Raw genomic sequence first — 16,576 nt, 5'->3', positions numbered from 1 at the left:
AAATTATCCATACAATTTCTTATTATACATAAGCTAACAGAAAAGTCCATTTTATTTCTCTTGCCTACTATTTTGAATCTACACAAGACATCTTTTTTTTCTTCTTTTTCTTTGGTTTTTCAGGACAGGGTTTCTCTGTAGCTTTGGAGCCTGTCATGGAACTAGCTCTTGTAGACCAGGCTGGCCTCAAACTCACAGAGATCTGCCTGCCTCTGCCTCCCGAGTGCTGGGATTAAAGCCGTGCGCCACCACTGCCTGGCTACACAAAACATCTTACTAGAGCAGATAAAATACAGCTATAAACAATTTATGTTAGCATACAAAATATGGGCTTCACTACACCATGTTCACACATATGTGCCATTACACTTTGTTCTAATTCATCCTCCATCTCTATGAGGCAAACACACTAATTTCTTTCTCCTACTCATCACAGGTGATACCTCACTGTGCAATCTGAAGCTTATGTCCTGGCAGTCTACGGACCCTTAACTGGTCTCTCTGTTCCCAGTCTAAATGACTATGCACAGAGTTTTAGGATTAATCAACTAAGTTTTCATCCTATTATACTTCATCTCAAAAACTTTTAAAAATTATTACTACCCAAGCAAATCTCAAATTTCATTAAGTGGTACTCAAGACTTTTACAATCTAATACTGACTTGTCTTCCTTTTTTTATCGTCTCATTCCCTATTTCCTGTGAATGAACTCTTCCAGAAAGAGTGGCCTAGTTGTCCTTTAAAATGCTGTGCAGGCTGCTTCTTTTAAAACACTCACACCATCTTCTCTTCTTTCTCTCTTAAAAGGCTCAAGTTTCATTTCAGGATTACATACCCCAAGGGGGGGGGGGGGAACAAATATATACACATTTGAAAATGTGCTTAAAAATAATTCCAACATTGGCTTATAATCTCAGCTACCAGATGTCAGGTCCAAAAGAAATTCAGAACAAATGGCTATCTGTGACCTATCAGCAAACTAAAGGGCACGCTGGCCTCCAGGCTCCCTCAGTATTACAAGTATCTGTTACACATTTCACAGTCCATGCTGGCATCCTGACATCCTGGCTCTTCTCACCCTGCCCTTATCCGAAATGTCTCCAGCTCATGGGCTTTTCATTCCCTTATAACTCCACTATTTCTTTGAGCTATACACTACCTTGGCCCCTCTCTCCTGCCCCTCACTCTTGGGGCTATGCTATAGTGTGAGTTCAAGACCAAACCCTGTCCAAAAAGAAAAAGAAAAAAGATGGAGGTGTTCTGGTTTGCTTTCTGCTGCTGTGAAAGACTGTGATCAAAAGCAACTTGGAGAGGAAAGGGTTTATTTAGCTCACACGTCTCAACCATAGTCCATCACTAAGGAGCCTGAGGCAGGAACTGGTTCTAGAGGAATACTGGTTACCGGCTTGTTTCCCATGACTTGATCAGGTTGCTTTCTTATACAACCCAGGATGATCCACAGTGGGGTGAGCCCTCCCACACTAATCATTAATCAAGAAAATGATCCACAGGCTTGCCTGCAGGCCAATCTGATAAAGGTATTTTATAAATTGAGGTTTCCTTTTCCCAGATGATCTTACCTTGTGTACAGCCTACAGAAAATGAGCCAGCACATGGGGACATGATTAAGTGATACAGTACTTGACTGGCAGGCATGGAGACCTTGGGTTCAATCTCTAGTAATGTAAATTCAATTATAATCCTAGCATTTTTAAAAGTAAAAAAGTGCAAACAATCAAATTGAATTTAGAAGGAAATGGTGAATTCGCTACAGTATAACTGACCAATTAACTATAATATGATGAGACTATATATATAATAATGAGACTGCGGGAACTATGAGCATGAGCTCAGTCAGGAAAGTGCTTGCCTGGCAAACCTCAAGACTTGAGTTTGATTCTGAAAACCTGAATTAGAAAAAGAGATGGGCATGGGACTGTGCACTTGTAATCCCAGTGCAGTGATAAAGACAGGGAAAACCTTGGGCTCTCTAGCCAGTCAGCCTAGCCTACTTGGTGAGTTCCAGACCAGTGAGAGACACTACCTCAAATTCTAAAAGGTTGATCGTACCTGAGAAACAATACCCAAGACTGTTCCCTCTGGCTTCCACATGAATATGGATACATGCACACACAAACACATATACATACATACATATGCCGTGCATATATCTTTATAAGTGTACACACACAACACACACAAGGAAAATACACAAAGAAACAAAGGACATTGCTAAATTACCTGTTTTGCTAAATACTACTGTCAGTCATATACCGTAAGCAAATTTGATACAATTTTCCTTCTCACAAAAAAAAAAAAAATAGGTCTATTAGAATTCCTTTAGTCAAAACAAGATAGTGACTTCCTAATCCACTCAACCACTCATTCAAGTTTACTCCATCAGAGTCAGTGAAAGATACCATTGTTACTTCTCATGACAAATGCCCTGGCTATTCTGGAACTAGCTCTGTAGAATAGCCTGGCCTCAAAATCAGAGATACACCTGTAACTCCAAGTCCAGGGGATCCAACACCATCTGTGGGCACATGACACACACAGACTCTCAAGCCAACAGGCACAAATATCCCCATGCACAATTTTTACACACAAACACACACACACACACACACACACACACACACACACAGAAAGGGGGGGGATTCTTTAAAGGTAGGGAAAAAAAGCAAGAAAAAAACTGTCAGACCAAAGTGCACCAGTAAACTAATCATGAATATCAGAAAAACGGAAACCCTTGAGATTAGGAAAATTAGGAAACCACAAGTCATACCAGAAAGCAGTATCAAGTCAACAACAGGAGTGAAAGTCAGACTACAAAGACCTGAGTTGGAACAGATTAGGAAATTAAAAAAGCAAAGAAAAGTTCAAAATAAAATAAAATAAAATAAAAACACTGTTCAAATCCAGGTGAATTACAGCATTTAGGAAGCTAAGGAAGAAACTACAAATTTGAGGTCAGGCTGGGCTACAGAGCAAGACCCTGTCTCCAAAAGAAGGATCAGCTACTATTTCAAAAATATCACTTGTAGTATCACAAAAAAGAACATCTAGCAAATCTCTGTCTTATGTAAAAACATTCTGTGACTATGCGTAATGTACTGGAGACAAAACAAAACATTCACAGTGATTTTACTCTGCTTAGTGGGTGACAGATCTTCCCTGACAACTGTCCCATTTCGAAACATATCATCCCAGACCTTCATCCCTCTAGTACTTTAATTTTAGAGTACTTTTTCATGTGACAAGGGACTAATTTGTTTCCTGCTTTCCTCACTCTACCATAAAAACTTACATTTGCCTCGTTTACTGTCCTATACTACACCTAAGTCTAAGAAATGTATAATCTTTATGAATGTTCACTAGAACAAGTAAATGACAACTGTGGAAAATTAGGTAAGGCTACACATGCCATTAATAATGGCTCCCATGGGTTCATATACATTCAAATATAATATAAAAACTTAAGTCCATAACATATTTATTTACATAATAGTACTTGATTTTCTAAAACTCGATTCCAGTTTTCTCTCTTTCCTGAAACATAATACACTGCTTGAGAAGACTGGCCACACAGACTTAGACACTTGTCATTTACTAGTTGTGTGACATTTGATAGCTTTCTGACTGCCAGACATTTCAGTGTCCTCATTTATAAAAAGAAATAACACATAGGAGTGTTGTAAGGTTTAGGATCTTTTGTGAGCTCATGACACAATATTGGAACATGGAAGAAAAAAATAATTGCAACTACTATTGCTAGTATTATATACATTTTAGTTTTAAATAACAAAAAGATTAACATTCATACTTCCCCATTCAAACATTTACACTTTAACAACATGGACTTCCATTTCCTTGTTTAGTTCTAATCTTGAGACTGGGAGTGAGAGGGGCTATGGAGACACATCACAAAAAGCAGCCACATCACAGAAAAAAAGGTTCTCATTGCATGCCCATAAAAAGAAGAGGGAGAGTCCTGGAGAACACCAATAACCTGGGATTATGAGGTACGTTAGGCTTATGTCCCAACTTGAGATCAAGACAGAACTAGGCCATGACCCAGCAGAGTGACCTAGAAGAGGGAGTTGCTTCACATCCTACTCCTATGTCAATGTTTTATCTTGGGAAGTTAGGAAAGAGATCAGCTTAGACAAAAACTAGATTGCTTCACTTCCACGAGTTCTAAGGGTTTTCTGAAGTCTCGCACCCAAAAGAAAGTGAGGTATGCATTATTAATGAACAAAACAAAGATGTCATGAAAGAAGCGATATAAAAACAGTAAAAATATTACATCATCATCAGTATTTTACTAACCATTATATAGCTCATAATTGGTTGCCTCCATTCAGATTATTTTGCTGATCTTCAAAACAATCTCATAAATGAATTTATGATTTTCATTATATGGTAAAAGCAATAGGCTCAGAAGTAACTTGGTTTCAAAAATATTTAGGTAAGTAATTATGACTATAGGATTTGAACTCATATTTTCTAATCTAAATTCCATGCTTGTTTCTATGCCACACAGTGGTCTCAGTTAAAAAATAAATTTACTCTTACCATCATTTATGTCTTCCCTGGGGGCAGGGAAAGGAGGCTTTCTGAGACAGTCTCACTAAGTAGTCCAAGTTAGCCATGAACATTTTTAACATAAGCTGACCTAGAACTTAGAATCTGCCTGCCTCAGTCTCCCTAATACCTGGAGCATGGGCATGGATCAGCACACATGGCTATGTCTTAAAATAATAAAAAGTAAAAGCCAGGGAGCTGGAGAGATGGCTCAGTGGCAAAGTGCACTGGCTGCTCTTCAGTTCTCAGCAGCCACTTGGCAGCTCACAACTATCTGTAACTCTAGTCCCATATCCAAAGCCTTCTTCTGGTCTCTAAGGGTACAGGCACACGCATGGTACAAAACACCCATACACATAAAAACTTTGTAAAAAAGTAAAGTCAATGCCAGCTTACAAAGAACTGAAGGATAAGAACGGAGTCAGACCAAGGAGGAGAAGGGAGTGACATGGAGCGGTTCTAAAATGGCAAACACGATGTGCAAAAAATTTGGAAGAAAAAGAGTCTATTGCCAGGTACCACAAGTAATTAAAAATGTCCTGGAAAATTACATACTTGGGAGTGCGGGGATTGTAGAGTGTCTTTGAGGCTATAAATAAGAAATGTGAACTTCATCTTAACTATAAAAGAAAGTTAGAAATAATTTAAGAGACAAATAAAATGATCAGATTTACCTTTTAGAAAGACCAATGACTACAGCACAGGGGATATTAGAGAAAAAGACCAGGAAAAAAAAAACCACATACACACACATAGAAATCTTGCAATAAGCTAACATTAGATGCCACTGAAGTTGGTCTCTAGAGTAAGGAACTTCAGTTATGCTGACGTATTAAGCAGTTCTTTTGAGGGAGGGAGAAGACAGGCAAGCAGGGACAGAGACACATTAGTATTTCTCTTCTCCCTAGGAGCTGTCAATCACTGTTTGCTGCTGTGGAATAATCTTGTGCACTGTGAAGATACATTGCTCTCACTGTTAATAAAAAGCTGATTGGCCAATGGCTAGGCAGGATTTTCATGATAGAGAGAATGCTGGGGAGAAGGGTGGAGTCGGAGGAGACACCATGAGACACAGAGCGAGAAAGATGGACAGTATAGATGAGGTTAACAAGCCTCAGGGCAGCACAGAGATGAACGGAAATGGGTTAATTTAAGTTGTAGGAGCTAGCTAAAAACAAGTCTAAACTATTGGCCAAGCTCTTATAATTAACAAGAAGTCTCCGTGTGGTTATTTAGAACTGGCTGGTGGGACAAAAAAGTCTGCCTACAATTCTCTACCTTGCTACCTCTATATTGGGTTTGATAAATTCCATATACCCCTTTCTAATTTGTTCTTCTGAAACAACTCTTTCAGAGTATGTTAGAACTAACAAAGCATCTTCAAGCTAATGCTCTCCCAACTTAACTATTTGGCTCTCCAGACATAGCATCTTACTACACATAAGCCCACTTACATTGACAATAATTGTGTAATACAGCAAATTATCAATCACACCATTTTCAAGATGAGAAAACTGAAACTCAAACATTTAATAATCTCTCTAAAGTCTTATGGCTAGTAAATAACAAAGATAAACTTATATCTTTTATCACCAATTTAGCTTATTAAAAAACTAAGTCATCTCTCCAGCCCCCAAAAGGAAATTTTTTTCCCAGATTTGAAAATTAAACAGACTCAAAAATATCTACATTATATCAAATTCTTTCCTTTTGCTTTGCCCTCAACTGCGACCAGGCTAAAGAGAGTTGTTAGGTGATTTAGGCACTTCCCTAACCCACTAAACAATATCCAATGAGACTACATAGCAATAGATCAAGTCCTTACCAGAAACATGCAGATCATAGGTTTAAACAATACTATTGATACTCTGATTCACTAGTCTTTTCTGGGGGGAGGCAGGGGACAGGATAAAGGAGTGTCCTATGCATTATATAACACTTATTAATTATTAACATCCTTCACTAGCTGCTATTGTGATGATCAAAATCATCTCCAAAAGTTCTGTGCAGAACAGAACCATGCTTGGAGAGCTACTGCTTTAGATGTTAGTAAGCCTCCAAACAGCCTTGCTAATTACAATGTTTGAAACTGTTTTTAAACGTTGGATCTTTAAAAACATCATCAATGTAAGCGCTGATCCAACTTCTCACTGACCCCCAGCTCACCAAATTAACTCTTAAGGTCACCAAAGCCATGCATACTTTTTTTCTTTTTTCTCCAAATCTTATACCGACACAACCAAACAATCTATCAGTTGTTTGCAATAATCTTCTTATTCTGGGAACCAGTTGCTTGCTCCCTGATCCAAATTTAAAAACAAAAAAAAACAAAACAAAAAAAGAAACCTGTAAATGTAAATGCGAATTGATTTTAAAATAACTTTTCACGACAATGGATTTGATGAGCTTTAAAGCATCCTCAAAGTTTTTACAATGTCTATATAGATAAGCCCAGTCAGCACTTGTTCCTAAGGTTGGAGGAATGTCCAGTTCTTGACCAGTTCTGATAACATGAGGTCAAGAATCTAAGCAAGTCCAGTACCCAGCTCACCCCAGCCCATTTCATCACTTTATAGAAGCACATCATAGTTCCCAGCCAAGTCTCCCAGAGACTCAAGTTTCTTCCCTTCAGATTTCTTCCTCTGGTCTCTGCTTTTGAGGCAAGCCGGAAGTAAGCCAACAGTGACCTTCAAGGTCTTCTCCAACGTGTACTCCAGTATTCAGTAGCAAAAATCTTTCCAACTTCTCACTGGCCCCTAGCTCACCAAGTCACCAAAGCCATTCATACTTTTTCTCTTCTTTCTCCAAATCTCACATGTACACAACCAAATGGTCTATCATTTGTTTACAATATTTTTTTTTTATTCTGGAGATCAGTTGCTTACTACCTGACCCAAATTTAAAAAAGAATTAAATGTAAATTGATTTTAAAATAATTTTTTTAAAAAGCTATGATTTCACATCATTTATGTGAAAGTTGCACATTAAGTAAATGTTGTGATAAAAAATAGATTAGTGACTGCCTGGAAGCAGGTGGGGGTTTGTGGGAAAATGAGAAGTAACTGTTAATAGGTATGAAAGGGTTAAGGAGATGGTGTTCAAAACTCACAGAATGGTGGTGGTCACACAGTAAATATACTCAACACTATATGGAAAGTAGCTGTGGTGGAGCTCCTTTCCTGTCATTCACAAGGCCCTGGATTACAGCTTCAGCACACTTTAAGAAATAAGTAAAACCAAAATACCATTGGATTAAAATGGATAAATGGAACAGTAGGTTAACTCCATAAAGCTTTTTTTAAAAAGAATAGAAAAAAAAGTTATAGCCAACTGTACTGACAGAAAAAGCAGTATGATTAAGAATAGGTTCTGCAAATTGTCCTCTCATGGGTTATATAAGAGCTGATTTAATAAAAATTCTTCTTCATAAATAAAATTTAACTTTTCTAAAACATAAGTATATGCAAATTTAATCCTCTTTTCCTAGTAAGCTATAGATAATTTTGCCAGTTATAAATTTGAAAACAATGAAAACCATTTTAGAAAGCCAAATCCTGTAGTAACAATACCACAAGAACAAATTATACGGGTATCAACAAGAAACCACGGGCAGTGTTTACAGTTTTACTGTGAGCAGACTGTTACTTTAAAAGCTCTCAGATTGCCAGAACACAGTTTAAAACTAGCCAATTCACAATAAAATTGTAAGCCTCTGCTGCCTAAGCCACAACTATCAGGTACACGTTGATCAATTGTACTTAATGACGATCAGTGTAAAGCATCAATAGCCACTTCTAGGAAACCCAACTCACTGTAACACATCACCCCATCTGTTCCATTCTACCAGGAAATCAAGGTACCTTTCCAATTAGAGCTCCCCACTTAGAAAACTGAATGGCCATCAAAATCCACAGCTTAAGTTATCACTTATGTTTCCATACACTACAAATAATCGTGATATCACCTGCCCAGTGAACATTTATTGTTACGACTGGCCTGACTTTAAGAAACCAGAAATGGGCCCAATTAGAAAACAGAAACACTCCAATTTAATTCTTCGAAAGTAAAAGAAAATCTCTGTAGAGACCAAAAACTAAAGCTGGTTTAAAAGAGGAATTTTTAAAAAAAACACTACACAATTCCGATAAGTCAAAATTCTAAAAATATCATCCTAAGTATAGGTGATACATGGACAAGCCCAATGGCTAATTATTATGGTCAGGCAAAAGTTCCCAAACAACCCACGAAGGACAGGGAGGGCCCGCCTTTGTATCCATGCAGACAGTAGGAAGCAAAACTGGAATTAAAAAAAAAATTAAATAAAGAATTAAACTATTTAAACTACAGTGTCAAACTGCTAAACACCTAGTTCTGAGGGTTAGTGTTCTCCAGAGGGTTTTGTTTTTATTCGAGGCTCCAAAGGGGGCTGAGGGCCCGGCTGGAAGGAGAGGGAAAGTTTGAACTCGGAGGAGCGGTGCGAGTTCCCGATCCGGGATCCGGGATCCGGGCGAGGGGCGAGGGCGAGAGCGGCACCTGCAGCAGCGGGGTACAGCTGCCGGCCCAGATCCCGGGGAGCGCCGAGAAGGAAGTGCTGGCGGCGGGGGGGAACGGGAGTCTCGGCGCGGTGACGGGCGCCCAAACTCGCTCGCCCCCGGACCCCGAGGGCACGGAAGGGGTGGGGGAGCTCGGCCCTCCCAGCCCTGGGTCCGGAGAGGGTGGCGGCGGAGCCCGCATCCCGCACCTACCTGCGGTCCCGGGCGGCAGCCCCAGATGAGGCCTAGTGCACCGCCGCCTCCATCCCTCCACGTCGCGCTGAGACTGCTGCTCCGCGGCCGCCGCCGCCCTGCGCGCCGGGCCCGAGCCCGGTTCCCGCCTCCGCCCCGCGCCTGCTGGCCAGCGGGCCCGGGAGCACAGGGCCGCCCTCTCGAGCCCAGCGCCGCTCGGGGGCAGAGCGGCCGCGGCGGGCCCCTCACGTCTCGCCCGGGTGTCCTGTCAGCCAGCAGTTTCCCCCGGGTCCGCAGCGCCGCCTCCGCCGCTGCTGCCGCCGCCGCCTCTCCCACATCCCCGGCCTCCAGGGGAGCCGCCGCCGCCGCCGCGCCGCGACCACCGCCCCCGGCGCCTCAGCTCCCCGCGCCGCCGCCGCCCGCCTCACGCCACCGGCCCGGCGCGGCTGGGTCCTCGGAGAGCGCGCAGCAGGCCGCCACCAGGCCGCCGCAGCCCCCAGCCCACAATCCACCGCGGCTCCGCCGGGGCGGGAGGGCCGCGGCCGGACCGGGGAGGGGGAGGCGGCTCGGCGCGCGGCTCCGAGAGGGCCTGGCGTGGCCGCCGTGGAGCCGGCGTTCCCTGAACCGGGACAACCCCGCGCCTCGTCTGGTCGTCCTCTCCGAACCGCGCTGCCCCTCACGCTGCTCCCCCGGCCCGGGCTGACCGGAGAAGCCGAGCGTTGCCTTCCGCCTTCCCCGGCAGGCGGGCGGGAGCGGACCCCTCACCCCCCGGGCGGGCGGGAGCGGACCCCTCACCCCTCGCCCGCCCGGACCAACTGACTTCCAGCCACCCACACCTATTAGAGCACAAGCTCTGGCCTCTCCCTACTCCGCAGCCCCTCGTAGAAAACAAACATGGTTCAGTTTCCAAAATTAATGCCTTTCAAAGGTTAAAGGTCAACTCCAAATAACTCACTGACCTCCAATACTTGAGGCCTTTTGAGGCTTCCCTCCCACCCCAGTTCCAGACCTTGCAATCCCTGTCACATTTAGGCGCTTAAATTGGCTGTGCCTGGTCTTTAAAAGGCTGAAGAACTTAGGGTGTGTGCTGAGTATTAAAATCCATTTGTGATGCCTAACACCACTTCAACTCATGCTGAGTTTAGAGAGGATTTCTATCTTAAACTAGTAAAAATATAGTCTGCATAATAGGGAAATACATTATATTTATATATCATATGTAAATATATTAATATTAAATAAACATAATATATAAATATATAACATTTTATATATTTATATATTATTTTATTTATGATATTTATGTGTTATATAAATATATTACATATAAACATATCTATAAATATTGATATATAAATTGATATATTTATTGATATATATTGACTTATATATATATATATCTTCAGTCACCTTTGGTTGAGTCAGGCACTTGTGACTCAGAGAGATCACAGTATGGAAAAAAGAAAGAAAAGCTTTACTCACTTGAGGGTTTGTCTTAATTTTATGAAGATCTCATTCCTTTTTGAAACTATTTTTGCCTACAAATAAATTTCACACTTTTCCATAGTCTATTTTACAAAGCAAAAGTGAAAATGTACCTAGGTAGGTGACTGGAAAAAGAAACTGATAGAAATGTCAGTAAGTCCCTCTGAAAACTGCTAATAGCTCTATAAGACAGTTTACTCACCGAAAGGGTGTAATTGAAGAACAGAGAGGACACGGGAAGGGAAACACAAACAAAAATAGTGAAAAGAAAATTCCTGCGTTGTATTTTTTTTTTTTTAATTCAGCTCTCTATAATGGAGCCAGGCCCGGTGGAGCCCTCCTGTAACCCAGCCTTTTGGAGTAGAGACAGGATTGTCAGGAGTTCGAGGCCATCCTCAGCCCACACAGGGAGCTCAAATCATGTCTGGGCAACGTGAGACTCTATCTCAAAAAGAAAAAGAAAGAAAAAGGAGAAAAGTATCTACAATGTCATAATAAAGAGGGTGAGAAAACACCCAGTGTATAGTAAACATGGGTTCTAGTCTGCTTCTCGTGATAAACACCCTGACCAAAAGTATCTTAGGAAAGGGTTTGTTTCATCTTTCAAAGCTCAGGTCATAATCAGTCAAAAAGGGAAGCAGAGGTGAAGAATGTTGCTGAATGGCTTATTCCCCCTGGTTTGTTCCTCTTGCTTTTTTATACCACCCAGGACCACGTGCACCACCCATTGTGGGCTGAGCCCTCCCACATCAATCATCATTGGAGAAAATGTCCCAATGACTTGCCTTCAGGCAATCTGTTGAAGGCAATCTCTCAGGTAAGCTTCTTTCTTCCCAGAGGACTGTAGTTTGTGTCGAGAAAAAAAAGTCCTCTTAAATCCTCGATCTCTTATAAAGCTAGAGGAGTTTACATAGAAGCAGGGCATGATGATTACCGGGGGTTGTGGGGGAAGAAGTCACAGCAAGAAAGTGGTCCTTTAACTGTAGGTTAAAAGGAATAAAATGTAGTGGTTCGTTGCACAGCAGAGTAGCCATAGTTAGCAATGTTTCAAAATTTCTAAGAGTAGGTTTCAATATTCTCAGCTTTTAAAAAAATAGTTGAAGAAATAGATACTTAGAGTGATTTAATCACACCCTCTTTAAAAACAACAAAATCCCAAGTGATTTCGGTTTGCACTTGGATTGGTTGATGAGAGCCTTGGGTGTTTCCCCAACCCTGGAACAAGACAAACTGGTTTGCCCCCTGCTGCTGATAACTTGCCCTAAGAAAAAATTACTCCATGAGTATTGTGTTTGGTTCTTTTCCAGAGCTAACAAAACGTTTCTTTTCTTTTCTTTTTTTTTTTATTTTGTCACAGAACAATTAGTAAAGCTGAACTCTATACAGAAATGACCATTTATCAGCAGAAAAGATGCTGATGATCATCTTTGCAAAATGAAAGCAAACTGGGCAAGTAGGTTTGTTTAACAGGAAAGTTCAAAATAATAGGTTTGATTGTTATCTCTTGAATCATTTTAGCATCGGAAGAAATGCTAAACTACAAGTATGTGTAGATACACTATTGATGCTCATTTTCAAAAGTTAAAATTAAGAATCTGGTGGAAGATGCTGCCCTGCTTAGCTACAATATTACTAAAAGTCTATTTGGCATTTTTGCTGTTTGTTAATGAGAAAAAGGAACAGAAACCTTGTTTCAGACAAGGTATCACTATGTACTCCTGGCTGATCTAGAACTTGCTATGTAGACCAGACTGGCCTGGAACTCCCAGGCATCCTCTTGTCTCTCCCTCCCAAATGCTGAGACTAAAGGCATGGTCGATGTTCCCAGCTAGACAAATCTTTAAATTAAATAAATAAATTTAAAAAAAAAAAAGGTCAGGGAGGCTGGAGAAATGGCTAATGGTGTTTAAGATTCTTGCAAAGGAAGTTAGTTCAGCTCCTAGTACTTAGGTAGGATAGTTCAAACTGCCTGAAAATCCCACATCCGGGAATTTGATACTCTCTTCTGACCTCATTAGGTATATGCACACACAAATACACACAGTGAATCATGCCTGTAATCCCAGCACTTGGAGCCTGAGACAGGAAAGTCTCTGAAAATTCAAGACTAGCCTCAGCTGCTCAGTGAGATCTTGTCTCAAAAAGAAGAAAGAAAGAAAGAAAGAAAGAAAGAAAGAAAGAAAGAAAGAAAGGAAGGAAGGAAGGAAGGAAGGAAGGAAGGAAGGAAGAAAAAGAGAGAGCGAGAAGAAAGAAGAATCATTAAAGATGAGGCTGGGTATCAGATATACAACTCCTGGGTATTTACCCAAAGGATTCTTCAGTCAACATACCACAAAAATATTTGCACATCCACCCTGCACTACTCACAATAACTTGGAATGGAGCCAGTTTACATGATCATCAACAGATGAATAAAGGAAATACGATGCATATACATAATGGAAATTTATTCAGCTATATGGAAAAATACCATGGCAGTTTCTGGGAAATTGTTGTGTTAAGCAAAATAAAGCCAGGCTCAGAAAAATAAATACTATATGTTTCTCTCATAAGTGAAACCTAAATTTAAAATTATATACGGGTGTGTGAGTATGTATGTGTGCGTGTTAGTGAGCATGAGAGAGAAGAGAAAGAAATCCTAACAGTGTGGGGGGAGTAGTGGGATATTATGTGTATGGAAGCCGAAAGAGCACTACTGGGGGGAGTGGGGAACCAAAGTGGGGGTCAGTGAGCATCAGGGAAGGCAGTGGAAGAGCAAATGAGACCTAGATGTGACACGTCTGTACAAAAATGCCGTAATGAAACCCATTACACTGTAAGCTAATGTGAAAAGTTCAGTTTTGAGAAAACACACTCTGGAGGGGGAAAAAGATAAAGCTGGGCATGATGGTGCATACCTGGGATCTCAATACTCAGCAGTTGAGGGGGGAGATGTGCTGTGTGTATGTACCTGTGTACATACACAGACGTATATGTGTGTGTGTATGTGTGTGTGTACACATGTGTGTATATATATAGAAGCTTGTAGTTGCCCAGTGTCTTCCTAGATGGTTGTCCACCTTACTTACAGAGAAGGAAAGATTTCTCGGTTGAACCCATGGGTCTTCAATCAGCTAGTTCTGCTTCCTCAGGGGATTTCCCTCCCTGTGAGCTATGAGCCACACTGCTCAGCTTTTGTGCCCATTCTGGGAATCCTAAGGCTACCATTTTTAAGGGTTCACTTGACAGAAACCACACATCCATGTGTCATATATGCACAGAAGGACAGCAGGCACCAGGACAGGGTGCAAATAGAAAAAAAAAAGCATTTTACAATTTAATACGAGAGGGATATCAGCCCATGTTCTTATCACAAAGGTACCTTGAGTCTATCATATGGAAGGTTACCCACGCTCTCTCAGATGCTTCACAGCCCAATATGTGGACTCGTGGCTTGAGTGCGTGTAAATCACCGTTGTGAGCACCGTTGTGAGCCCACAGGCTCTTGAACTGAAACTGTTCTGGTGGTTATTTTACCCAGCATCTGGGTTTTAGATATAGCGGCCCAAATTGTTTTAGCCATTCCGCTTAAACTATTGTGAACTCCTAGTGTTTTAAAATTTCTAGGTAATGTCCAGCGGTGGTGGCACATGCCTTTAATCCCAGAACTCAGGAGGCAGAGACAGGTGGATCTGTGAGTTTGAAGCTAGCCTTGTATACAAAATACTATTTTATATTTGTGTACTAAAATACAAACTAAATATGTACAATATATAATATAAAATAGAAAACTAAATATATATATATGTATATATTTTAGGACAGTGTGGTGGTTTGAAAGAAAATGGTCCCCAAAGGGAGTGGTACTATGTGGAGGTATGGCCTTGTTAGAGGAAGTCTGTCACTGTGGGGTGGGCTTTGAGGTCTTTTTGTTCAAGATTCCCTCAGTGTGACAGTCTGTCAATTTCCTGTTGCCTGTAAGATGGAGGTGTAGGTCCAGTTTTCCATCTAGACTGCTGATCAGCTCTGTCCCACCATCCGCTTCCCAAATAACCATACAGAGACTTAATATTAATTTTAAATGCTCTGCTGATAACGTAGGTTCATTTTTAAGCTAGCTCTTATAACTTAAATTAATCCATTCTTATTCATCTATGTGCTGCTGCAGGTTCATTTACCACATATGCATACTTCCCATCCTGCTTGCTCTGCATCTCATGGCGTCTCCTCCTGACTCCCTGAGACTCCGCCCCTCTTCTTCCCAGCACTCCCTCTGCCCCGAAAATCCTGCCTAGTCATCAGTCAATCATCTTTTTATTAACAATGAGAGCAACCCATCCTCACAGTGTACAGAAGGATTGTTCCACAGCATGTACGACTCTCTTAGTTCCAGCGCCACGTCTGTCTTTGCAGCACCCTGATCCCCGTCATAACGGTAATGGACTGAACCTCTGAAACTGTAAGCGAGATACTCCAATGAAATATTTTCTTTATAAGAGTTGCTGTGGTCACGGGTATCTTCACAGCAATGAAAACCCAAACTACGGACAGTAAGATTCTAATCTGAAACTGTGCTTTGGTAAGTCTTCATGTCCAATGTCCAACTTCACCTCAGTGCTGGAGATTGAATCTTGCAGTATGCCTTGAGAACTGTACTCAAGAACCACAATCTCAATACAGTCTGTTCCCCCATCAGCTGCTTGATTTTCGTGAACAGTTATTTAACTCTGTTAAATTCCTGTTCTCTTTACCTCTGGGAGTCCACATTTCTATTTTGATTACCATCATCAGCTATCATTTTGGGAGAATTCATTGTACTTCAAGCGTAGGTAAAAATCAATCAGGACAGTGTGGCCTATTAGCTTTCTGTTGTGTAGAAATTACCACTAACCTGCTCAGCCCTTGGAAGCACACGTTTATTGTGTTGTGGCTTCTGTAGCTCCCTTTCCCTTCCCCACCTCCTCTCTCCCCTGGGCTCACAACCTCACAGTCCTTCTGCCCTGACTGCCGAGTGTTGGAGGCCTGTCTCCTTAATGGCTCACTAAGCTATAGTCAGGGCACCGGTGGGGCAGAGAGTTCACTGGAAAGCTTGACTCCTAAGTTAACTGGGTTTGGGCAGAACTCATCTTGTGCTTACAGAACTGAGAGCCCTAGCTTCTTGCTGGCTGAAGGCTGCCCTCAATTTCTAGAGGATCTGCGGGTCCTGACCGAGGGGATTTCCCTAATGCAGCTGATTAATTCCGCAAGCCAGTTTGGAGTGCCTCCACCATCCCCGAGTGAATATCTGCTAGCTAGACTGTGATATCTTTTCATCTTTGCATAATTTGTGCTCCAGAAGTCAGTCACAAATGTCCTTCACCGTCAAGAAAGAATTGCTGAAAAGTGTCAGCATCCGGAAGCAGGAAACAGGGAAATTACCTGAATCCGTGTACAGCCTGTAATGGCTAATGTCACAGGTCTGAGAGGTTGATGGACCCACTTCAGCTGGGCCACACACAGCTTCTTAATCTCTGGGTTGCGGTCCTGTGTGGAACTGTTAACTGATGGTGGGGACCGTGAAAAGCTTGACAATAGTAAAAGGTTCCTAAACACACAACGACTAAAGATTAACTCAAAATCAAACACGCAATAAATCTGAGTTGCTCTGGCAGTGTTTGCCGTGTTGTACTTTTAACGTCACGACAGCTTGGCTTCCGAGGGCAAAGCACGAGTGATTGGCCCTGCACGTGCCTCGTGCCACACAACACCAGCAAATCCTACCTGAGACACCTCAGCTCAGAGTCAAGGTTTCCAGAGGAGGT

The 16,576-nt window shown here is 41.8% G+C and overlaps 1 protein-coding gene across 2 annotated transcripts in view; it reads right to left on the bottom strand.

The window, feature by feature from the left end:
- The window catches only part of Vps54 (VPS54 subunit of GARP complex), a 73,404-nt gene extending 63,938 nt beyond the window's left edge, over positions 1-9,466 (bottom strand). For both annotated transcript variants that reach the window (XM_048435503.3, XM_048435504.3), the window contains exon 1: positions 9,333-9,466. The gene's annotated coding sequence lies outside the window, so the exon portion shown is untranslated. The remainder of the gene's footprint in view (positions 1-9,332) is intronic.
- Positions 9,467-16,576: the final 7,110 nt, after the last annotated feature.

The sequence above is a fragment of the Myodes glareolus genome, chromosome 8, assembly GCF_982192425.1.
Source record: "Myodes glareolus chromosome 8, mMyoGla1.1, whole genome shotgun sequence".
NCBI classification, from domain to species: domain Eukaryota; kingdom Metazoa; phylum Chordata; class Mammalia; order Rodentia; family Cricetidae; genus Myodes; species Myodes glareolus.
This window is presented reverse-complemented; position numbering and strand designations above follow the sequence as displayed.